The 25,237-nt window shown below is 44.7% G+C and overlaps 1 long non-coding RNA gene across 1 annotated transcript in view; it reads right to left on the bottom strand.

Moving 5' to 3' along the window:
- LOC121545999 overlaps positions 1 to 25,237 on the bottom strand; it is a 63,921-nt gene that overhangs the window by 38,571 nt on the left and 113 nt on the right. The window contains exon 2 of the long non-coding RNA XR_005996322.1: positions 9,090 to 9,206. This is a non-coding gene — a long non-coding RNA (uncharacterized LOC121545999). The remainder of the gene's footprint in view (positions 1 to 9,089; positions 9,207 to 25,237) is intronic.

The following is a 25,237-nucleotide window of genomic DNA, read 5'->3' as shown; positions in this document are numbered from 1 at the left end:
ATCGAGGCCCCCAGTTCACCTCCAGAGTGTGGAGAGCGTTTATGGAACGGTTGGGGGTTTCGGTGAGCCTTACCTCGGGTTACCACCCGGAGAGTAATGGGCAGGTTGAACGTGTCAACCAGGATGTGGGTAGGTTTCTGAGGTCTTATTGCCAGGGCCGGCCGGAGGAGTGGGCGAGATACGTTCCGCCACTCCTCCACCCAACTAACCCCTTTCCAGTGTGTGTTAGGGTACCAGCCGGTTCTGGCACCTTGGCACGAGAGCCAGATCGAGGCCCCTGCGGTGGATGAGTGGGTGCGGCGCTCGGAGGAGACATGGAACGCTGCCCACGTTCATCTGCAGCGGGCCATCCGTCGGCATAAGACGAGCGCCGATCTCCACCGCAGTGAGGGGCCTGTGTACGCACCTGGAGATCGAGTCTGGCTCTCGACCAGAAACCTGCCCCTCCGCCTGCCCTGCCGGAAGCTGGGTCGGCGGTTTGTGGGGCCATTCAAAGTCCTGAGGAGGTTGAACGAGGTGTGTTACAGGTTAGAACTGCCTATTGATTACAGGAATATTAACCCCTCGTTCCATGTGTCTCTCCTCAGGCCGGTGGTAGCTGGTCCACTCCAGGACTATGAGATAGAAGAGACTCCTCCGCCCCCGTTGGACATCGAGGGGGCTCTGGCGTACACTGTGAGGTCCATCCTTGATTCGAGACGCCGGATGGGGGGTCTCCAATATCTCGTGGAGTGGGTGGGGTACGGCCCGGAGGAGCGGTGCTGGGTGCCGAGGAGGGACATATTAGACCTGTCCCTGCTGACCGAGTTCCATCGGGGTCATCCTACGCGCCCTGCTCCGCGTCGTCCTGGTCGTCCCCGAGGCCGGGATCGGCGCACGGCTGGAGCCGCGCGTCAAGGGGGGGGTACTGTCACGGTTTCGGCCGAGGCTGCTCCTCCTCCTTGTTCGGGCAGGCTTCGGCGGTCGTCGTCCCCGGAGTACTAGCTGCCACCGTTCGATGTTTCATGTTTGTTTGGTTTTGTCTGTTTGTACACCTGTCCCTTGTTAGTGTTTGATTTGGTTGCCTATTTAGTTTTCGTGTGTGGGGGCAGGTGTTATGTGGTATTGTTTATTGTCAAGCTGTTGCTCTTTTTGTATTACTCTCGTGTTTGTTATTTTCAGAGAGTCCGCATTGTGTGCGCTATCTTCATTTTACGCACTGTGTGTGTTGTGCGTAATTTGTATTTTGCCTCCCGGTTGGGTTGGCTGTTCGCCTGTTTGGTGCTGCATTTTGTTAACTAAAGTCTGTTGACGAACGCCCGTGTTTCCTGCGCTTGATTTCCTCACCGCATCTACACTCAGCTACTGACAGAAAGTCTGCTATTTGGAGCACTGGGTTGCTGATGTCATGCAGAGGCTGTCGTTTTGTGTTTATACTTTTTCATAAAGACATGTTTGATGTCAGTAAATATAATGTCCTACAAAAAAAAAATGATATACACTCACAGAAAGCTGTGACTATCCTCATTTTACATTTTACATTTTAGTCATTTAGCAGACGCTCTTATCCAGAGCGACTTACAGTTAGTGTATACATTATTATTATTTTCATTTTTTCATACCCCTCTCCATTCCTCTATGCCAATGTTTCCCAAACTTGGTCCTCGGGACCCCAAGGGGTGCACCTTTGGTTTTTGCCCTAACACTACACAGCTGATTCAAATTATCAAAGCTTGATGATTAGTTGATTATTTGAATTAGCTGTGTAGTGGTAGGGCAAAAACCAAAACGTGCACCCCTTGGGGTCCCGAGGACCGAGTTTGGGAAACCCTGCTCTATGCAACTAGAACTCCATCCCACCTGAACAGGCTGAAAACAAATTATAATCCATCAGCTCTTACACAAAAAAGGGCATTAGAATAATTTTCAAAATTGTTTAAAATATTGTACTGCCCCTTAAAATTGCACATGGTTCAGTGCCCTGAGTAAGTACACACACAGGCACGTGTGCACACACACACACACACACACACAATTTAGTTTTTTCAGTTATAATTTTTTGGGGGATAATATTTGCCAAATCCATTATGATATCAAAAACGTAGCAAACAAAAAAACGTATTAAAGGAGAAAGCAGATCAACCAAAAATTGCCCATATGATTTTAAGAATTTCTATTTAAATTAATTTAAAATCAGTTGTGGTGTTGATTGTGATGATACACGTTACACCTTTCCTCTTGCATGTGATGCCAGCCTCTAAGGCTCAGTGGGATTGCTAGGAATATAAATGTTCAGATCAGTGGGTTACGGATGGGTTACGGATGAGTTACGGATGGGTTACGGATGGGTTACGGATGGGTTACGGATGTATAAAGTGCCAAATTAATTATTAAAAGAGATGGATGTTTTTAAAAACATTATTTTTCAAGCAATGGCGCAGCAGAAATTACAATAATGTTCAAAACCACCGTTCGGTCTCCCTGAAAACAAAGGCCTTATGATCAGGGTCTGTAATACTGTCTGAAATTAGTGTCTGAAATGGAAACATAGCTGATTGTCGGCATCTGAAATGGAAACGTAGCTGAAATGGAAAGGTGTGCTTACTGATGGGAGACTAAAGGCAGGTTCACCGTTCTATCTCTGTGATATGGTTAGGAAGTGTCTGGGCTGTAGAGATGCAGTCTGTGTAAACTAGGTGGGGATCCTTTCCAAAAGGGTGGAGTTTATGCTGGTGGTAGTATAAGCCCCTTGGCATGGCAGTAAAAGCAAGACCGAGAATGAAGCAGAGCAGAGTAGGTGAGGATAGGTGCGTGTGTGTGTCAGGGGTAAGCTCTGTATTACCTACAGTGCTCTAAGACATGCGCCACACACTGCCACATCAATTCATTTCCACACTTTGCTTTTATCAAAATGAACTTGCAAGCCTTTCATCTTGCAAATGTTCCATTCCAGCCTATTTTCAAATAAATAACACAGGACAAACCAATATACCCCACCATGTTTTTAGTTCCTTAGATACTGCCACACTTTACTGGGCCCGTATAAAGCGTCTGAAATAGGAGTGCTGATTTATTATCAGTTTTGTCTTTTAGATCAGAATGAATAAGATTACAAGGAATAGGGGGGCACCTGATCCTAAATCAGCACACCTACTGTGAGACTTTATGAATACAGGCCCTGGACTTGTTGGCGGAAAGTCTTCAGTTGGTGTGCTAAACCGAATTGGTCACATATACAAAACAATACATATTTAGTTAGCAGTACTTGGGTGAAATTATCCTGACCGCCCATAAACAAAACCTTAGCCCATGGATATTTCAATTAATGAATTACATTTCAATTCACATCCTGAACAGACCGAATTCCAAACTGACTTGACTCCAACCCTGCTGTTGTGTCTAACATAGAAATAAAATCCCTAACACAGTTGAAGTCGGAATTTTAGGTTGGAGCATTAAAACTCGGTTTTCAACCACTCCGCACATGTCTTGTTAACAAACTATAGTTTTGGCAAGTCGGTTAGGACATCTACTTTGTGCATGACACAAGTAATTTCTCAAACAATTGTTTAAAGACAGATTATTTCACTTATAATTCACTGTATCACAATTCCAGTGGGTCAGAAGTTTACATACCCTAAGTTGACTGTGCCTTTAAACAGCTTGGAAAATGGTTTTAGAAGCTTCTGATAGGCTAATTTACATCATTTGAGTCAATTGGAGGTGTACCTGTGGATGTATTTCAAGGCCTACCTTCAAACTCAGTGCCTCTTTGCTTGACATCATGGGAAAATGAAAAGAAATCAGCCAAGACCTCAGAAAGAAAATTGTAGACCTCCAAAAGGCTGGTTCATCCTTGGGAGCAATTTCCAAACGCCTGAAGGTACCACGTTCATCTGTACAAACACTAGTACGCAAGTATAAACACCATGGGACCACGCAGCCGTCATACCGCTCAGGAAGGAGACGCGTTCTGTCTCCTAGAGATGAACGTACTTTGGTGCGAAAAGTGCAAATCAATCCCAGAACAACAGCAAAGGACCTTGTGAAGATTCTGGAGGAAACAGGTACAAAAGTATCTATATCCACAGTAAAACGAGTCCTATATCGACATAACCTGAAAGGCCTCTCAGCAAGGAAGAAGCCACTGCTCCAAAACTGCCATAAAAAAGCCAGATTACGGTTTGCAACTGCACATGTGGACAAAGATCGTACTTTTTGGAGAAATGTCCTCTGGTCTGATGAAACAAAAATAAAACTGTTTGGCCATAATCACCATCGTTATGTTTGGAGGGAAAAGGGGGATGCTTGCAAGCCGAAGAACACCATCCCAACCGTGAAGAACGGGGATGGCAGCATCATGCTGTTTGGGTGCTTTGTTGCAGGAGGGACTGGTGCACTTCACAAAATAGATGGCATCATGAGGAAGGAAAATTATGTGGATATATTGAAGCATCATCTCAAGACATCAGTCAGGAAGTTAAAGCTTGGTCGCAAATGGGTCTTCCAGATGGACAATGACCCCAAGCATACTTCCAAAGTTGTGTCAAAATGGCTTGAGGACAACAAAGCCAAGGTATTGGAGTGGCCATCACAAAGCCCAGACCTCAATCCTATAGAAAATGTGTGTGCAAAACTGAAAAAGCGTGTGCGAGCAAGGAGGCCTACAAACCTGACTCAGTTACACCAGCTCTGTCAGGAGGAATGGCCCCAAATTCACCCAACTTATTGTGGGAAGCTTGTGGAAGGCTACCTAAAACGTTTGACCAAAGTTAAACAATTTAAAGGCAATGCTACCAAATACTAATTGAGTAAACTTCTGACCCACTGGGAATGTGATGAAAGAAATAAAAGCTTAAATAAACCATTCTCTCTACTATTATTCTGACATTTCACAAGTGGTGATCCTAACTGACCTAAGATCAGGGAATTTTTACTAGGATTAAATGTCAGGAATTGTGAAAAACTGAGTTTAAATGTATTTGGCTAAGGTGTATGTAAACTTCCGACTTTTTTTGCGCATATATATATATATATATATATATATATATATATATATATATATATATATATATATATATATACACACACAAAGTGACGGGGAAAAGTGTTTGATCCCCTGCGGATTTTGTAAGTTTGCCCACTGACAAAGACATGATCAGTCTATAATTTTAATGGTAGGTTTATTTGAACAGTGAGAGACAGAATAACAACAAAAAAATCCAGAAAAACGCATGTCAAAAATGTTAGAAATTGATTTGCATTTTAATGAGGGAAATAAGTATTTGACCCCTCTGCAAAACATGACTTAGTACTTGGTGGCAAAACCCTCGTTGGCAATCACAGAGGTCAGACGTTTCTTGTAGTTGGCCACCAGGTTTGCACACATCTCAGGAGGGATTTTGTTCCACTCCTCTTTGCAGATCTTCTCCAAGTCATTAAGGTTTCGAGGCTGATGTTTGGCAACTCGAACCTTCAGCTCCCTCCACAGATTTTCTATGGGATTAAGGTCTGAAGACTGGCTAGGCCACTCCAGGACCTTAATGTGCTTCTTCTTGAGCAACTCGTTTTTGCCTTGGCCGTGTGTTTTGGGTCATTGTCATGCTGGAATACCCATCCACGACCCATTTTCAATGCCCTGGCTGAGGGAAGGAGATTCTCACCCAAGATTTGACGGTACATGGCCCCGTCCATCGTCCCTTTGATGCGGTGAACTTGTCCTGTCCCCTTAGCAGAAAAACACCCCCAAAGCATAATGTTTCCACCTCCATGTTTGATGGTGGGGATGGTGTTCTTGGGGTCATAGGCAGCATTCCTCCTCCTCCAAACACGGCGAGTTGAGTTGATGCCAAAGAGCTCGATTTTGGTCACATCTGACCACAACACTTTCACCCAGTTTTCCTCTGAATCATTCAGTTGTTCATTGGCAAACTTCAGATGGGCCTGTATATGTGCTTTCTTGAGCAGGGGGACCTTGCGGGTGCTGCATGATTTCAGTCCTTCACGGCGTAGTGTGTTACCAATTGTTTTCTTGGTGACTATGGTCCCAGCTGCCTTGAGATCATTGACAAGATCCTCCCATGTAGTTCTGGTCTGATTCCTCACCGTTCTCATGATCATTGCAACTCCACGAGGTGAGATCTTGCATGGAGCCCCAGGCCGAGGGAGATTGACAGTTCTTTTGTGTTTCTTCCATTTGCGAATAATCGCACCATCTGTTGTCACTTTCTCACCAAGCTGCTCTGCGATGGTCTTGTAGCCCATTCCAGCCTCGTGTAGGTCTACAATCTTGTCCCTGACATCCTTGGAGAGCTCTTTGGTCTTGGCCATGGTGGAGAGTTTGGAATCTGATTGATTGATTGCTTCTGTGGACAGGTGTCTTTTATACAGGTAACAAGCTGAGATTAGGAGCACTCCCTTTAAGAGTGTGCTCCTAATCTCAGCTCCTTACCTCTATAAAAGACACCTGGGAGCCAGAAATCTTTCTGATTGAGAGGAGGTCAAATACTTATTTCCCTCATTAAAATACAAATCAATTTATAACATTTTTGACATGCGTTTTTCTGGATTTTCTTGTTGTTATTCTGTCTCTCACTGTTCAAATAAACCTACCACTAAAATTATAGACTGATCATTTCTTTGTCAGGGGGCAAACGTACAAAATCAGCAGGGGATCAAATACTTTTTTCCCTCACTGTATATATTTGCGCAAAAAAATATATGGGGGATTGGAAGTGATGCAGTTGGTAGCTCAGTTGGTGTAGCTCAGCTGGTAGAGCATGGCGTTTGCAACGCCAGGGTTGTGGGTTTGATTCCCACGGGGGGCCAGTATGAAAATGTATGCACTCACTAACTATAAGTTGCTCTGGATAAGAGTGTCTGCTAAATAACTAAAATGTTTTTAAAAAATGATGCAGACAATTACATTGATGGAAGTTACAATCTGCAATATTAAAGTGATCTACCCCCTTTTTTTTTTACAAAATAATAAATAAATAAAAACATTGAGTATTATGGTGTTTTTGTAGCAGAGTTCAGTGCCGTTCTGAGGTCAGAAAACATTCCACAGTTTCACAATAGAAGTCACAGTAGTTAGTGGTTAGCAGCACATGCTATACAGGCCACCTAACCGACAGAACCAGAAGTCAAAGTCCTGTATAAACACAGAGAACACAGAATGAATTGTGTGCGTGCAGAGAGTAGGCCAAGGGGAGATGTGTTAGATGTCAATGGGACCACCCACAACTCATAAACCAATCAGTCTGAAAGCTGCCACTTTCTGAGCATACTGTTTACAATCTTTTCAATCATCACCAATACACAGAAACACCCCCCAACCTTGTGTGGTTGACAGGTTGAAGAGAATACCAGCCTTCAGTGCTGAGTAACTACACATTCCTGATGCACTAGCATCCTGTTTGACTCTCGTATTGTCAATGTTCTCTGAAAAGACAAACGGTTGCATAACATTCAACAGTGATCACACGGTCTGAACCCATAGGCCTACACAGGACGCTGCAGAGGCAGGTGACTTAGTGACAGTATTGATTATGTTTTTGTCTGGGGAGTCTATCTGTGAGGTCTAAGTGAGTCTGTCCACTGTTAATGGATGAGATGCAGAGGCACTATTTCGACTACACTCTCTTAATGCTAACAGACCTCCTACCTCTGTGGCTGTTTGCTACTGATCCCTACACCGAGGGATGGGAACACCATGCTCGATGACAATTATAACACTGGCATCACTGGCACAAATACAGCACTGTGTATCTGGATAATATCACACAATAACTTTAGTGCTCACTGCTAAGCCTCAAACTGCTACCTTCACTGTAAGGGTACAGTCTCCCCAATCATGGCAAGAAATGAAGACAACTGCTTAGATAGAAGCAAATCTAAGGGCTGGTAGGCTACTTGCCACAGATGCAAGTGTCAACTCCCTCCATCCAGGACATCAAATGCACCTCATCGGTTAGTTATATGGATTCCATGAGAAACCTGATGAAGACAGTTTGCTTGAGAACAAACTGTCTTGAAAATCATGAGCATGGGAAACTAAACAACCAATAACACCCTGGAATGATAACACTGACAATGGTTTTATGACTTTAGAGTCAAACACTGTTTATAAAATATTCACAAATTGTAAAAGCTCTGTCAAGTTCATGTCACACAGATGGAAAGAGGTAGGTCTGAAGTTTCATGGGTAATTTCTGCTGAGCCAAGATTGTGACATGGCATAAGGGTCAACGATGTCACAGAATGACAGTTTCTCACTCAAATTATGCAGATGGAATGTACATTTTTCAGAAATTGATGTGTCCCTCTGTCGGATTTAATCATAATGGCCTTCACCAAAGATCTACAGTACGTCAACATTCTGTGGGAAAGCTCCTATTGCGCTCACTAATCTGAGAGGATTGTGGCTCAAGCAGAGAATAAATGACTCACTGCAGCGACAACCAGTCAAAGGAACAGGAGGGAAGGAGGAGGTAATGGAGTGTCATCAATGATTCATATCCTCTCACTAGCGCAATAAGGAACAACTGCCCAGCCAGGAAACGTACAAATGACAAATGAGGTAAAATACCATATTTTTTCCAGATATGCTGTACATCAAAAGTGTTTGGGTCTTGATTAACTTAAATGTGACACAGGTTAGCTAATCTACACGCAACATGCTGCTTGTCTAAGGTAAAAAATATAGGCAGTTGGATTTGACGCACTCAGGTAATGGTGTGTTCAGTTAACAGGTTAACACTAGAAGGAGCATCATGAAAGCAGCAGTACTGTTGCACCACAGCAGCCATGCTAATAATTCTAATTAGCATGGCTAATGCCCATAGCTATTAGCACCGTTTGTAATTGACTCTGTTATTCAGTGATCAAGTTATTAGAATGAGTATCAATTTTTTTTTGGAATGAACCAAAAAATAAAAAGGTAGAAAATATAAATCTGTAAAGAATTACCGGTAATTATACAAATACATACATATATTATTTTGTAATTGACACATTTTGTTCTACATTACTTATAGTAAATTGGAGAGGACCAAGGACTAAGCTCTGAGGGACACCCTTATGGACATCAGAGTTGAACATTTCCTTACCTTTCATGATCTTGCGATGGAAGTTGATGGCATCCACAGAGGTGGTGACTATGTTGGTCTTGCAGTGTCGGAATGCCACGATTCCAGCCACTTCGTCCATCAGTTTCATTGTCCCACCTGGGAAGACCAGCTAGCATGTGACTCCTATGTTATCACTAAATCAAATCTCTCCTCCAATATAAGTTCTCCCACAGTATATCAATAAAAATGTAGTTAATATTCTGCATTGATCAGTGTCTGCATTGATGAGAACATGACCTACAGTGGGGAGAACAAGTATTTGATACACTGCTGATTTTGCAGGTTTTCCTACTTACAAAGCATGTCATAGGTACACTTAAACTGTGAGAGACGGAATCTAAAACAAAAATCCAGAAAATCACATTGTATGATTTTTAAGTAATTAATTTGCATTTTATTGCATGACATAAGTATTTGATCACCTACCAACCAGTAAGAATTCCGGCTCTCACAGACCTGTTAGTTTTTCTTTAAGAAGCCCTCCTGTTCTCCACTCATTACCTGTATTAACTGCACCTGTTTGAACTCGTTACCTGTATAAAAGACACCTGTCCACACATTCAATCAAACAAATTCCAACCTCTCCACAATGGCCAAGACCAGAGAGCTGTGTAAGGGATAAAATTGTAGACCTGCACAAGGCTGGGATGGGCTACAGGACAATAGGCAAGCAGCTTGGTGAGAAGGCAACAACTGTTGGCGCAATTATTAGAAAATGGAAGAAGTTCAAGATGACGGTCAATCACCCTCGGTCTGGGGCTCCATGCAAGATCTCACCTCGTGGGGCATCAATGATCATGAGGAAGGTGAGGGATCAGCCCAGAACTACACGGCAGGACCTGGTCAATGACCTGAAGAGTGCTGGGACCACAGTCTCAAAGAAAACCATTAGTAACACACTATGCCATCATGGATTAAAATCCTGTAGCGCACGCAAGGTCCCCCTGCTCAAGCCAGCGCATGTCCAGGCCCGTCTGAAGTTTGCCAATTACCATCTAGATGATCAAGAGGAGGAATGGGAGAAGGTCATGTGGTCTGATGAGACAAAAATAGAGCTTTTTGGTCTAAACCACTCGCTGTGTTTGGAGGAAGAAGAAGGATGAATACAACCCCAAGAACACCATCCCAACCGTGAAGCATGGAGGTGGAAACATCATTCTTTGGGGATGCTTTTCTGCAAAGGGGAAAGGACGACTGCACCGTATTGAGGGGAGGATGGATGGGGCCATGTATCACGAGATCTTTGCCAACAACCTCCTTCCCTCAGTAAGAGCATTGAAGATGGGTCGTGGCTGGGTCTTCCAGCATGACAACGACCCGAAACACACAGCCAGGGCAACTAAGGAGTGGCTCCGTAAGAAGCATCTCAAGGTCCTGGAGTGGCCTAGCCAGTCTCCAGACCTGAACCCAATAGAAAATCTTTGGAAGGAGCTGAAAGTCTGTATTGCCCAGCGACAGCCCCGAAACCTGAAGGATCTGGTCTGTATGAAGGAGTGGGCCAAAATCCCTGCTGCAGTGTGTGCAAACCTGGTCAAGACCTACAGGAAACGTATGATCTCTGTAATTGCAAACAAAGGTTTCTGTACCAAATATTAAGTTCTGCTTTTCTGATGTATCAAATACTTATGTCATGCAATAAAATGCAAATTAATTACTTAAAAATCATACAATGTGATTTTCTGGATTTTTGTTTTAGATTCAGTCTCTCACATTCGAAGTGTACCTATGATAAAAATTACAGACCTCTACATGCTTTGTAAGTAGGAAAACCTGCAAAATCGGCAATGTATCAAATACTTGTTCTCCCCACTGTACTTTTCAGACTATGAATCATTTCTTTCCCCTTCCTCACAATGTATCGACAGTTAGCCATCTCATGAGGAGGAGGCACTAGTAATGACAAAATCTAAGACTGGCATTGTGCCGAGTAAGAAAATGGAACAAATGCATTTGTTTCAGTCCACTCTAATCTAATGCATGATCTCTGATATTGATTTGGAGCCTCAAAGTCAGTGGTGGCATCTCTGTGGAAAAGTGAGAGAGAGAGAGAGAGAGAGAGAGAGAGAGAGAGAGAGAGAGAGAGAGAGAGAGAGAGAAAGAAAGAAAGAGATGGGAGAGGTTGTACTGTACAGTGCCTTCAGAAAGTATTCACACCCTTTGACTTTTTCCACATTTGTTTGTGTTACAGCCTGAATTTAAAATGGATTAAATTGAGATTCACTGGCCTACACACAATACCCCATAATGTCAAAGTGGAAATGTTTCTCAAAATGTGTACAAATGAATTAAAAAACGAAAAGCTGAAATGTCTTGAGGCAATAAGTATTCAACCCCTTTGTTATGGCAAGCTTAAATACGTTCAGGAGTAAAGATTTGTTGCATGGACTCACTCTGTGTGCAATAACAGTGTTTAACATAATTTTTTTATTACTACATCATCACTGTACCCCACACATACAATTATCTGTAAGGTCCCTCAGTCAAGCAGTGCATTTCCAACACAGATTCAACCACAAATGCAAGGGACGTTTTCCAATGCCGCGCAAAGAAGGGCACCTATTGGTATGTGGGTCAAAATATAAAAAGCAGACATTGAATATCCCTTTGAGCAGATACAGGCGTCCTTCCAAACTCAGTTGCCGGAGAGAAAAGGAAACCACTCTGGGATTTCTGTCACAGTTTCGGCCGAGGCTGCTCCTTCTCCTTGTTCGGGCAGGCTTCGGCGGTCGTCGTCCCCGGAGTACTAGCTACCACCGTTCGATGTTTCATGTTTGTTTGGTTTTGTCTGTTTGTACACCTGTCCCTTGTTGGTGTTTGATTTTGTTTCCTATTTGGTTATCGTGTGTTGGGTCAGGTGTTATGTGTGATTATTATTGTCAGCTGTTGCTATTGAGGAGTTTCCTCTCTCGTGTTGTTAGTATCGAGAGTCCGCACTGCGTGCGCCTTTTCTTGTTTTTGCGCACTGTTGTTTGTGTGCGTAATTTGTTCTTGCCTCCCGGTTGGGTTGGCAATGCACCTGTTTTTGGATTAATAAAGTCTGTTGACGAACACCCTTGTTCCTGCGCTTGATTCCCTGCACCACATCCACACGCAGCGTTCTGACAGAATCACACATCCCTGGGTCCCAGAACGGGAAGGCAGATGCCCTGTCTCGGCGGTATGACACGGAGGAGAGGTCCGTTGAGCCCACTCCCATACTACCAAAGTCTTGTCTGGTGGCACCGGTGGTATGGGAGGTCGATGCAGAGATCGAGCGGGCGTTACGCACCGACCCAAGTCCTCCACAGTGTCCAGTGGGTCGGACGTACGTTCCGCTCGAGGTACGCGATCGCCTCATTTATTGGGCTCATACGTCCCCCTCCTCTGGACATCCAGGTATCGGCCGGACAGTTCACTGCCTTAGCACTAAGTACTGGTGGCCAACGTTAGCCAGGGATGTGAGGGTTTATGTCTCCTCCTGTTCGGTGTGTGCACAGTGTAAGGCGCCCAGACATTTGCCCAGGGGTAAGCTACAACCCCTGCCCGTTCCACAACGACCCTGGTCCCACCTCTCGGTGGACTTTGTTACAGACCTTCCCCCCTCACAGGGGAATACTACCATCCTGGTCGTTGTGGATCGGTTCTCGAAGGCCTGTCGTCTCCTTCCCATGCCGGGTCTCCCTACTGCCCTACAGACCGCTGAGGCTCTGTTTACCCATGTCTTCCGGCATTACGGGGTACCCGAGGATATAGTGTCTGATCGAGGCCCCCAGTTCACCTCCAGAGTGTGGAGAGCCTTTATGGAACGGTTGGGGGTTTCGGTGAGCCTTACCTCGGGTTACCACCCGGAGAGTAATGGGCAGGTTGAACGTGTCAACCAGGATGTGGGTAGGTTTCTGAGGTCTTATTGCCAGGGCCGGCCGGAGGAGTGGGCGAGATACGTTCCGTGGGCCGAGATGGCGCAGAACTCTCTCCGCCACTCCTCCACCCAACTAACCCCTTTCCAGTGTGTGTTAGGGTACCAGCCGGTTCTGGCACCTTGGCACGAGAGCCAGATCGAGGCCCCTGCGGTGGATGAGTGGGTGCGGCGCTCGGAGGAGACATGGAACGCTGCCCACGTCCATCTGCAGCGGGCCATCCGTCGGCATAAGACGAGCGCCGATCTCCACCGCAGTGAGGGGCCTGTATACGCACCTGGAGATCGAGTCTGGCTCTCGACCAGAAACCTGCCCCTCCGCCTGCCCTGCCGGAAGCTGGGTCGGCGGTTTGTGGGGCCATTCAAAGTCCTGAGGAGGTTGAACGAGGTGTGTTACAGGTTAGAACTGCCTATTGATTACAGGAATATTAACCCCTCGTTCCATGTGTCTCTCCTCAGGCCGGTGGTAGCTGGTCCACTCCAGGATTATGAGATAGAGGAGATTCCTCCGCCCCCGTTGGACATCGAGGGGGCTCCGGCGTACACTGTGAGGTCCATCCTTGATTCGAGACGCCGGATGGGGGGTCTCCAATATCTCGTGGAGTGGGAGGGGTACGGCCCGGAGGAGCGGTGCTGGGTGCCGAGGAGGGACATATTAGACCTGTCCCTGCTGACCGAGTTCCATCGGGGTCATCCTACGCGCCCTGCTCCGCGTCGTCCTGGTCGTCCCCGAGGCCGGGATCGGCGCACGGCTGGAGCCGCGCGTCAAGGGGGGGGTACTGTCACGGTTTCGGCCGAGGCTGCTCCTTCTCCTTGTTCGGGCAGGCTTCGGCGGTCGTCGTCCCCGGAGTACTAGCTACCACCATTCGATGTTTCATGTTTGTTTGGTTTTGTCTGTTTGTACACCTGTCCCTTGTTGGTGTTTGATTTTGTTTCCTATTTGGTTATCGTGTGTTGGGTCAGGTGTTATGTGTGATTATTATTGTCAGCTGTTGCTATTGAGGAGTTTCCTCTCTCGTGTTGTTAGTATCGAGAGTCCGCACTGCGTGCGCCTTTTCTTGTTTTTGCTCACTGTTGTTTGTGTGCGTAATTTGTTCTTGCCTCCCGGTTGGGTTGGCAATGCACCTGTTTTTGGATTACTAAAGTCTGTTGACGAACACCCTTGTTCCTGCGCTTGATTCCCTGCACCACATCCACACGCAGCGTTCTGACAATTTCACCATGAGGCCAAACAGTTAGAGTTTAATGGCTGTGATAGGAGAAAACTGAGGATGGATCAACATCATTGTAGTCACTACACAATACAAACCTAATTGACAGAGTGAAAAGTAGGAAGCCTGTACAGAATAAAAATATTCCAAAACATGCATCCTGTTTGCAACAAGGCACTAAAGTGCAAGGGGAGGGAATATGTAAGAGGTCAGTGTCTCGACTGTATATTTCTACATTTTGGCAAAAGACAAGAGAGGGGAGGGAGCTTGTTGAAATAGGGAGCTTGTTGAAATACGACTGGCCTCCATTTGGAATGACCCCCAATGCCCCTTCCTGCTGTAATCAGCGCTCTACTAGGTATATCAGAGTTTTCCTGAAGCCTTTTAAAAGTGGGCATCGCTCCAGCTATGCTTTAATTAATTCTGAGACTAATTTATTTGACATAAAGTCATCCAACGAAACATTGGCAGCTAAACCTGAAAATCCAACAACAAATCAAATCAGAGTTTATTCGTAATATGGACAGGATACAGTGGGGTGTTAACACCATGCAAACTCCTTCCCCTCATTGAACTGTAGAAGGTTGAAGTGGGCAATAGTGGGACAATATTGCACATTCAAAGAGTGACGTGGTGCTCTATGTCTCCCTGTTCACTGGGGGACGGAGGGAGGGAGAGAGAGAGCTTACTCCACAATGTAAAAAAAAAAACGAGCAATTAGAAAGCGTATCCCAGAGGAACCCAGTAAAAGAAAACACACAAAAAAAAACACTACACTTCCTTCTTTCTCCCTCTCCTTCCCTGTCTTTCTCGTTCTCTCTACAATGAGTGCTATAATCACTAACGCTATAATAAAATGGCTCAACCCGCCTCCTAATGAGGTGTTACCATAGAAACAGGTCCCGTCCTGAAAAGCCACATATTTGATGTATATTTGTATGCAGTTTTAGTGTTTGCAGCTGTTTCCAGGCCTAAACTTGGCAGAGATCCTGCATTAAAAACGTATTCGTAGCACTTTAATGTAATTGTACTGAGGACAAATAGCAAGTGGGCGCTGTCATGGTTACCATAAAAATTGTTTTGGCTGCTCAAGGGCTGGCAGGGAAACTGTCACGATTCTAGAAATTGAAGTTTGAAGTTTGAAGCTTTGAAGTTTCAGGTGGATAAGGAGAGCAAAAAGGAGGGACAAACAAGGCTTGGATATCAGTGTAAGTGATTTGACAAAAAATTTAAATAAATATGTTATTTACATTCGTAACATGTAAAAGACACGTTTATATACACCGTAACAGACAGCACTGTCTAGCCCTCAAGACAAGCCAAGACTGGTATTAAGTTGATTTACACTTGAAGTTTGTGTGTGTGTGTGTGTGTGTGTGTGTCTGTCTGTCTGTCTGTGTTCGTGCCTGCCATGTTGATGATGCGTCAGGTCAAATAAGTTGTTTTGCTACAACAGTTTCTGTATCAACTTGAATTGAAACAGAATTGAATTGCTTGATATGCACACACACACAAACCGTGGCACCGTTAGACAGCATCTGAGTGATGAATGCTACAACATGTCAACGAATTCAGAAGTTTTAATCAGACTGCCATGGGTTTGAAGCCGGTTTCCATGGAAACAAGTGGAAAGCTTCCTAACAACACAAGGAGAGAGAGAGAGAGCGAGAGAGAGAGAGAGAGAGAGAGAGAGAGAGAGAGAGAGAGAGAGAAAGAGAGAGAGAGAGAGAGATATTCTGGATCAGAAAGAGAGAATGAATGATGGGTGACAGGCAGAGATCTCCTCTTTCTTTCATAAAAAACTTCCAAGCCTCTTCCTTCTCCTGCATTCTTTCCTCTCACACTAGCAGAGTAGACAATGATTTAAAAGCATTGGATTGGTCTGAACATGAGCTAGAGGACATGTTGACCTTATTTACACCAGGCCATCCCTTTTAATTCTATGAGCGGGGAGTGAATGGCATACTGGCGAAACTGGCTACATTTCAAAGACACAAAAATGTGTTTGAACTCCTGGAAAGAGATCGGGGAGGTAATGGGGTGATAGATGCAGTAAAGAGGTCAATGGAATGCAGATTGTGGGGGATAGAAGGATGCTGGATTGGCACAAATTCAACAAATCTGATCTAACAAAGTGGATATTTGTCAAATCCATAATGATTTATGTATTGTAACAGGCCCACAATGTGGTTACTAAAATCTGATTTGGATATATCTGGCTGTTTTCGCTGCATAACATTTAGAAGTTGCCCCTTTTCAGGTTAAGAAAAAGTGACTGCTAAATGCTAACACGTTCGTATAAACTGGTAGCATAGCTAGCATACAGAAATAGGTGGTGGTAGTCAGTCGTTTTAAACTGTAATGCAGTTGATTGATGACGATGACATGAACTTGTATTGGGGTTGACATCCATACAAGCATTATACTCAACATAATGTGAAACGCACACATAAACAATAGCCTAAATGTGGGCTAATTTTGCTGGGGGGCAATGGGGAGATTTGGGATGGAGATGCAGGTGGGAAAACGGTGCAACATTTTTACTTCATGTTATCTTGTCTGAGCTCCTATGTCAAGCACTGGAAAACGGAATCTAACATCTCCGAAGAGGTAAGTTTTGTCTTTTCGTTTAGACAGTTGCTCGTAATTAGCTGGATGGCTATAGAGATTAGCTCTGAATCCCTACGAGTGGTGCGGTGCAGACCAATTTATTGGAAGCGTACCACAACTCCACGAAGCAAAATAAGTATGAATGCTCCGCATCGCTGTAAATACTGTATGGCCACTGCAGATGTCTAATTGACCACAAAACGGCTTTTAGCCACAGATCTAGGATCAGCTTCCGCTCCCCAATTCCTAACTTCAACCATTAGGTGAGAGAAAAGGCAAGATCAGCATATAGACCTCTAGTCTAGTGGCAGCGTCAGCCTACTCAGAAAGGCCTTTTGATGAGGCACTTGTCCTTGACCATGTAAACTGTGACATCCATTTTAACTGTGAGGGGAAAACAGTCACAGCTCCCTGGGCTGGCCTAGTTTGAAGGACCCCTGAAGTCTAGACTCCACTCTTTCATGGATGGACCCCTCTTACTGCCTGAGAGCCTTGTGCTTCCCATCCATCTACTCACTTCCACTCAAATGAATGGTGATTCATCTGCCTTGGACTCATCTCCTGAGTCATTATATAGGTCATTAAACATGCTGTGCAATCAAAATCATGAATTTTGTAGATAGTTAATGTAAATACTGTGTCTTTAATGTTTTGTTTAGTAGGGATTTTGAGGAGTTTTTTTGTTTGTTCAGAAAGCAACTAAATGCTTCAGCAAATAGACAAAAACACACGCACGCACACACACACACACACACACACCCTTCAGAAAGTAGTCATACCCCTTGATTTATTCCACATTTTGTGTTACAGCCTGAATTCCAAATGGATTAAATAAAAAAAAATCTCACCCATCTACACACAATACCCCATAATGACAAAGTGAAAACTTGTTTTAGGAAATGTTTGCTAATTCATTGAAAATGAAATACAGAAATATATAATTTACATAAGTATTCACACCACTGAGTCAATACATGTTAGAATCACCTTTGGCAGCGATTACAGAGTCTTTCTGGGTAGGTCTAAGAACTTTGCACACCTGAATTGCACAATATTTGCACATTTTCTTTAAAAAAGTATTCAAGCTCTGTCAAGTTGGTTGTTGATCATTGCTAGACAGCCATTTTCAAGTCTTGTCATAGATGTCGTCTTGGTAAGAAACTCCAGTGTATATTTGGCCTTGTGTTTTTTTGGTTATTGTCCTGCTGAAAGGTGAATTTGTCTCCCAGTGTTTGTTGGAAAGCAGACTGAACCAGGGTTTCCTCTAAAATGTTGCCTGTGCTTAGCTCTATTCCATTTACAGTACCAGTCAAAAGTTTGGACACACCTACTCATTCAAGGGTTTTTCTTTATTTTTACTATTTTTTACATTGTATAATAATAGTGAAGACATCACTATGAAATAACACATATGGAATCATGTAGTAACCCCCAAAAAAGTGTTAAACAAATCAAAATATATTTTATATTTTATATTCTTCAAATAGCCACCCTTTGCCTTGATGACAGCTTTGCACACTCTTGGCATTCTCTCAACCAGCTTCACCTGGAATGCTTTTCCAACAGTCTTGAAGGAGTTCCCACATATGCTGAGCACTTGTTGGCTGCTTTTTCTTCACTCTGCCGTCCGACTCATCCCTAACCATCTCAATTGGGTTGAGGTCGGGGGATTGTGGAGGCCAGGTCATCTGATGCAGCACTCCATCACTCTCCTTCTTGGTAAAATAACCATTACACAGCCTGGAGGTGTGTTGGGTCATTGTCCTGTTGAAAAACAAATGATAGTCCCACTAAGCCCAAACCAGATGGGATGGCGTATTGCTGCAGAATGCTGTGGTAGCCATGCTGGTGAAGTGTGCCTTGAATTCTAAATAAATCACAGACAGTGTCACCAACAAAGCACCCCCACAGCATAACACATCCTCTTCCATGCTTTACGGTGGGAACTACACATGCGGAGATCATCCGTTCACCAACACCGCGTCTCACAAAGACACGCCGGTTTGAACCAAAAATCTCAAATATGGACTTCAGACCAAAGGACACATTTCCACCGGTCTAATATCCATTGCTCGTGTTTCTTGGCCCAAGCAGGTCTCTTCTTCTTATTGGTGTCCTTTAGCAGTGGTTTCTTTGCAGCAATTCGACAATGATGGCCTGATTCACACAGTCCCCTCTGAACAGTTGATGTTGAGATGTGTCTGTTACTTGAACTCTGTGAAACATTTATTTGGGCTGCAATTTCTGAGGCTGGTAACTCTAATGAACTTATCCTCTGGAGCAGAGGTAACTCTGGGTCTTCCATTCCTGTGGCGGTCCTCATGAGAGCCAGATTCATCATACCACTTGATGGTTTTTGCGACTGCACTTGAAGAGACGTTCAAAGTTCTTGAAAAGTTCCGTATTGACTGACCTTCATGTCTTAAAGTAATGATGGACTGTCGTTTCTCTTTGCTTTTTTGAGCTATTTTTTACATAAATTCAACAAATTAACTTTTAAGGCACACCTGTTAATTGAAATTAATTCCAGGTTACCTCATGAAGCTGATTGAGAGAATGCAAAGAGTATATATATATATATATATATATATATATATACACACACACATGCACACACACACATATGTATTTTTTTTTTCTCACACATACATATACACACACATACATATACACATATACACATATAATAATAACATGCCATTTAGCAGATGCTTTTATCCAAAGCGACTTACAGTCATGCGTGCATACATTTTTTTTGTATATGGGTAGTCCCGGGGATCGAACCCACTACCTTGGCGTTACAAGCGCCATGCTCTACCAGCTGAGATACAGAGGACCACATATACACACATATACATACATACACACATACATACAGTTGAAGTCAGAAGTTTACATACACCTTAGCCAAATACATTTAAACTCAGTTTTTCACAATTCCTGACATTTAATCCTAGTAAAAACTCCCTCTCTTAGGTCAGGTAGGATCACCACGTTATTTTAAGAATGTGAAATGTCAGAATAATAGTAGAGAGAATGATTTATTTAAGCTTTTATTTCTTTCATCACATTCCCAGTGGGTCAGAAGTTTACATACACTCAATTAGTATTTGGTAGCATTGCCTTTAAATTGTTTAACTTGGGTCAAACATTTCGGGTAGCCATCCACATGCTTCCCACAATAAATTGGGTGAATTTTGGCCCATTCCTCCTGACAGAGCTGGTGTTACTGAGTCAGGTTTGTAGGCCTCCTTGCTCGCACACACCTTTCAGTTCTGCCCACACTTTTTCTATATGATTGAGGTCAGGGCATTGTGATGGCCACTCCAATACCTTGACTTTGTTGTCCTTAAGCCATTTTACCACAACTTTGGAAGCATGCTTGGGGTCATTGTCCATTTGGAAGACCCATTTGCGACCAAACTTTAACTTCCTGACTGATGTCTTGAGATGTTGCTTCAATATATCCACATAATTTTTCTTCCTCATGATGCCATATATTTTGTGAAGTGCACCAGTCCCTCCTGCAGCAAAGCACTCCCACAGCATGATGCTGCCACCCCCGTGCTTCATGGTTGGGATGGTGTTCTTCGGCTTGCAAGACTTCCCCTTTTTCCTCCAAACATAACGATGGTCATTATGGCCAAACAGTTCCATTCTTGTTTCATCAGACCAGAGGAAATTTCTCCAAAAAGTATGATCTTTGTCCCCATGTGCAGTTGCAAACCGTAGTCTGGTTTTTTTATGGCGGTTTTGGAGCAGTGGCTTCTTCCTTGCTGAGCGGCCTTTCAGGTTATGTCGATATAGGACTTGTTTTACTGTGGATATAGATACATTTGTACCTGTTTCCTCCAGCATCTTCACAAGGTCCTTTGCACCAAAGTACATTCATCTCTAGGAGACAGAACCTGTCTCCTTCCTGAGCGATATGACGGCTGCGTGGTCCCATGGTGTTTATACTTGCGTATTATTTTTTGTACAGATTAACGTGGTACCTTCAGGCGTTTGGAAATTGCTCCCAAGGATGAACCAGACTTGTGGAGGTCTACAATTTTTTTTCTGAGGTCTTGGCTGATTTCTTTTGATTTTCCCAGGATGTCAAGCAAAGAGGCACTGAGTCTGAAGGTAGGCCTTGAAATACATCCACAGGTACACCTCCAATTGACTCAAATGATGTCAATTAGCCTATCAGAAGCTTCTAAAGCCATGACATCATTTTCGGGAATTTTCAAAGCTGTTTAAAAGCACAGTCAACTTAGTGTATGTAAACCTCTGACCCACTGGAATTGTAATACAGTGAATTATAAGTGAAATAATCTGTCTGTAAACAATTGTTGGAAAATTACTTGTGTCATTCACAAAGTAGATGTCCTAACCGACTTGCCAAAATGATAGTTTGTTAACAAGAAATTTGTGGAGTGGTTGAAAAATGAGTTTTAATGACTCCAACCTAAGTGTATGTAAACTTCCGACTTCAACTGTTTATACATAAATACATACATACATACATACATACATACAGTGGGGAAAAAAAGTATTTAGTCAGCCACCAATTGTGCAAGTTCTCCCACTTAAAAAGATGAGAGAGGCCTGTAATTTTCATCATAGGTACACGTCAACTATGACAGACAAATTCAGAAAAAAAATCCAGAAAATCACATTGTAGGATTTTTAATGAATTTATTTGCAAATTATGGTGGAAAATAAGTATTTGGTCACCTACAAACAAGCAAGATTTCTGGCTCTCACAGACCTGTAACTTCTTCTTTAAGAGGCTCCTCTGTCCTCCACTCGTTACCTGTATTAATGGCACCTGTTTGAACTTGTTATCAGTATAAAAGACACCTGTCCACAACCTCAAACAGTCACACTCCAAACTCCACTATGGCCAAGACCAAAGAGCTGTCAAAGGACACCAGAAACAAAATTGTAGACCTGCACCAGGCTGGGAAGACTGAATCTGCAATAGGTAAGCAGCTTGGTTTGAAGAAATCAACTGTGGGAGCAATTATTAGGAAATGGAAGACATACAAGACCACTGATATTCTCCCTCGATCTGGGGCTCCACGCAAGATCTCACCCCGTGGGGTCAAAATGATCACAAGAACGGTGAGCAAAAATCCCAGAACCACACGGGGGGACATAGTGAATGACCTGCAGAGAGCTGGGACCAAAGTAACAAAGCCTACCATCAGTAACACACTACGCCGCCAGGGACTCAAATCCTGCAGTGCCAGACGTGTCCCCCTGCTTAAGCCAGTACATGTCCAGGCCCGTGCATTTGGATGATCCAGAAGAGGATTGGGAGAATGTCATATGGTCAGATGAAACCAAAATATAACTTTTTGGTAAAAACTCAACTCGTCGTGTTTGGAGGACAAAGAATGCTGAGTTGCATCCAAAGAACACCATACCTACTGTGAAGCATGGGGGTGGAAACATCATGCTTTGGGTCTGTTTTTCTGCAAAGGGACCAGGACGACTGATCCGTGTAAAGGAAAGAATGAATGGGGCCATGTATCGTGAGATTTTTTGTGAAAATCTCCTTCCATCAGCAAGGGCATTGAAGATGAAACGTGGCTGGGTCTTTCAGCATGACAATGATCCCAAACACACCGCCCGGGCAACGAAGGAGTGGCTTCGTAAGAAGCATTTCAAGGTCCTGTAGTGGCCTAGCCAGTCTCCAGATCTCAACCCCATAGAAAATCTTTGGAGGGAGTTGAAAGTCCGTGTTGCCCAGCGACAGCCCCAAAACATCACTGCTCTAGAGGAGATCTGCATGGAGGAATGGGCCAAAATACCAGCAACAGTGTGTGAAAACCTTGTGAAGACTTACAGAAAACGTTTGACCTGTGTCATTGCCAACAAAGGGTATATAACAAAGTATTGAGAAACTTTTGTTATTGACCAAATACTTATTTTCCACCATAATTTGCAAATAAATTCATTAAAAATCCTACAAAGTGATTTTCTGGATTTTTTTTTTCTCATTTTGTCTGTCATAGTTGACGTGTACCTATGATGAAAATTACAGGCCTCTCTCATCTTTTTAAGTGGGAGAACTTGCACAATTGGTGGCTGACTAAATACTTTTTTTCCCCACTGTACATACATACATACATACATACATACACACTACCATTCAAAAGTTTGGGGTCAATTAGAAATGTCCTTGTTTTCGAAAGAAAAGCATTTTTTTTGTCCATTAAAATAACATCAAATTGATCAGAAATACAGTGTTGACATCGTTAATGTTGTAACTGGCTATTGTAGCTGGAAACGGCTGATTGTTAATGGAATATCTGCATAGGTGTACAGGGGCCCATTATCAGCTGTCACGCCCTGACTCAGGGGACTCTTATATGTTGAGTCAGGGTGTGTATATTCTTTGTTGTGTATGTTGTATGGGTGTTATTCTAGTATGTGTAGTTCTATGTTGGCCGGTGGGTTCCCAATCAGAGGCAGCTGTCGCTCGTTGTCTCTGATTGGGGATCATACTTAAACAGCCTGTTGGCACTAGTGGGTTGTGGGATCTTGTTCCTTGTAAGGTATGTTGTATGTTCTACCTTGGACTTCACGTTTCGTTTGTTTGTTGTTTTGTCGTGTGTTTATTCAGTGTAAATAAACATGTACACATATCACGCTGCGCCTTGGTCTGACCCATCATTCAACGAACGTGACAGAAGATCCCACCAAACGATGACCAAGCAGCGTGCCCAGGTGGAGCGAGTAGCCATGTCACAGGTGGGCAAATTGTGGTCATGGGAAGAGATATTTGCGGGGAAAGGACCATGGGCTAAGGTAGATGCCCAGGCAGGAGAGGAGCAACGGCAACACGGAAGAGGCCGGTCGAGGAGGAAGCCCGAGAAGCAGCCCCAATAAAATGTTTTTTGGGGGGCACACGGGGTGGTTGGCGGAGCCTAGGGTTAGTCAGAGCCAACTCCCCATACTCATGCGAAGAGGCGTGTGACTGGGCAAGCTCCGTGTTATGCGGAGCTACGAACTGTATCGCCAGTGCGCGTGCACAGCCCAGTGCGTCCTGTGCTGATGCCTCACACATACTGTGCGGAAGTAGGCATCCAGCCAGGACGGGTTGTGCCAGCTCTCCGCTCCAGACCTCCAGTCCGCCTCCACAGTCCGGCCCGGCCTGTTCCTGCTCCTCGCACCAAGGCAGTGGTGCACGTCGCCAGCCCGGCCCGGCCTGTTCCTGCTCCTCGCACCAAGCCAGTGGTGCGCGTCGCCAGCCCGGCCCGGCCTGTTCCTGCTCCTCGCACCAAGCCAGTGGTGCGCGTCGCCAGTCCAGCCCGGCCTGTTCCGGCTCCTCGCACCAGACCAGTGGTGCATTTGTCCAGTCCGGTACGGCCCGTGCCCGTTCCACCTGTGCCTGGTCTGGCACCGGTCAGCTGCTCCACTCCGGAGCCAGAGCAGTCCGCTCCACCGGTGCCTGATCCAGTTCCGGTCAGCTGTTCCACTCCGGAGCCAGAGCAGTCTGCTCCACCGGTGCCTGATCCAGCTCCGGTCAGCTGCTCCACTCCGGAGCCAGAGCAGTCCGCTCCACCGGGGTCCAGTCCAGCTCCGGTCAGCGGCTCCACTCCGGAGCCAGTGCAGTCCGCTCCACCGGTGCGTGATCCAGCTCCGGTCAGCGGCTCCACTCCGGAGCCAGAGCAGTCCGCTCCACCGGTGCCTAGTCCAGCTCCGGTCAGCGGCTCCAGTCCAGACCATGAAGTCAGCCCCTCTCCAGGTTCGGGGTCTCCCATACCAGGGTCAAGACAGCGCCTGGCATATCGTGGGAGGAAGGAGAGGGGAAGTAGCGCGCCGAGGTCCAAACCAGACCAGGGGCGCAAAAGGGAGGCGGAGAGTGAGAGGTCGTCACGCCCCGAGCCGGATCCGCCTCCGAGGCGGAATGCCCACCCGGCCCCTTACCCTGTTATGGTTATGTTGTGCGGTCGGAGTCCGCACCTTTGGGGGGGTACTGTCACGCCCTGACTCAGGGGACTCTTATATGTTGAGTCAGTCAGGGTGTGTATATTCTTTGTTGTGTATGTTCTATGGGTGTTATTCTAGTATGTGTAGTTCTATGTTGGCCGGTGTGGTTCCCAATCAGAGGCAGCTGTCGCTCGTTGTCTCTGATTGGGGATCATACTTAGGCAGCCTGTTGGCACTAGTGGGTTGTGGGATCTTGTTCCTTGTAAGGTATGTTGTGTGTTCTACCTTGGACTTCACGTTTTGTTTCCTTTGTTGTTTTGTTTTGGTGTTTAACAGTTTAAATAAACATGTACGCATATCACGCTGCGCCTTGGTCTGACCCATCATTCAACGAACGTGACAATCAGCAACCATCAGTCCTGTGTTCCAATGGCACGTTGTGTTTGCTAATCCAAGTTGATCATTTTAAAAGGCTAATTGATCAT

This window comes from Coregonus clupeaformis, chromosome 30, assembly GCF_020615455.1.
Source record: "Coregonus clupeaformis isolate EN_2021a chromosome 30, ASM2061545v1, whole genome shotgun sequence".
Lineage (NCBI taxonomy): Eukaryota > Metazoa > Chordata > Actinopteri > Salmoniformes > Salmonidae > Coregonus > Coregonus clupeaformis.
Note: the sequence above shows the minus strand (reverse complement) of the source record. Positions and strands in the feature narration are given on the sequence as shown.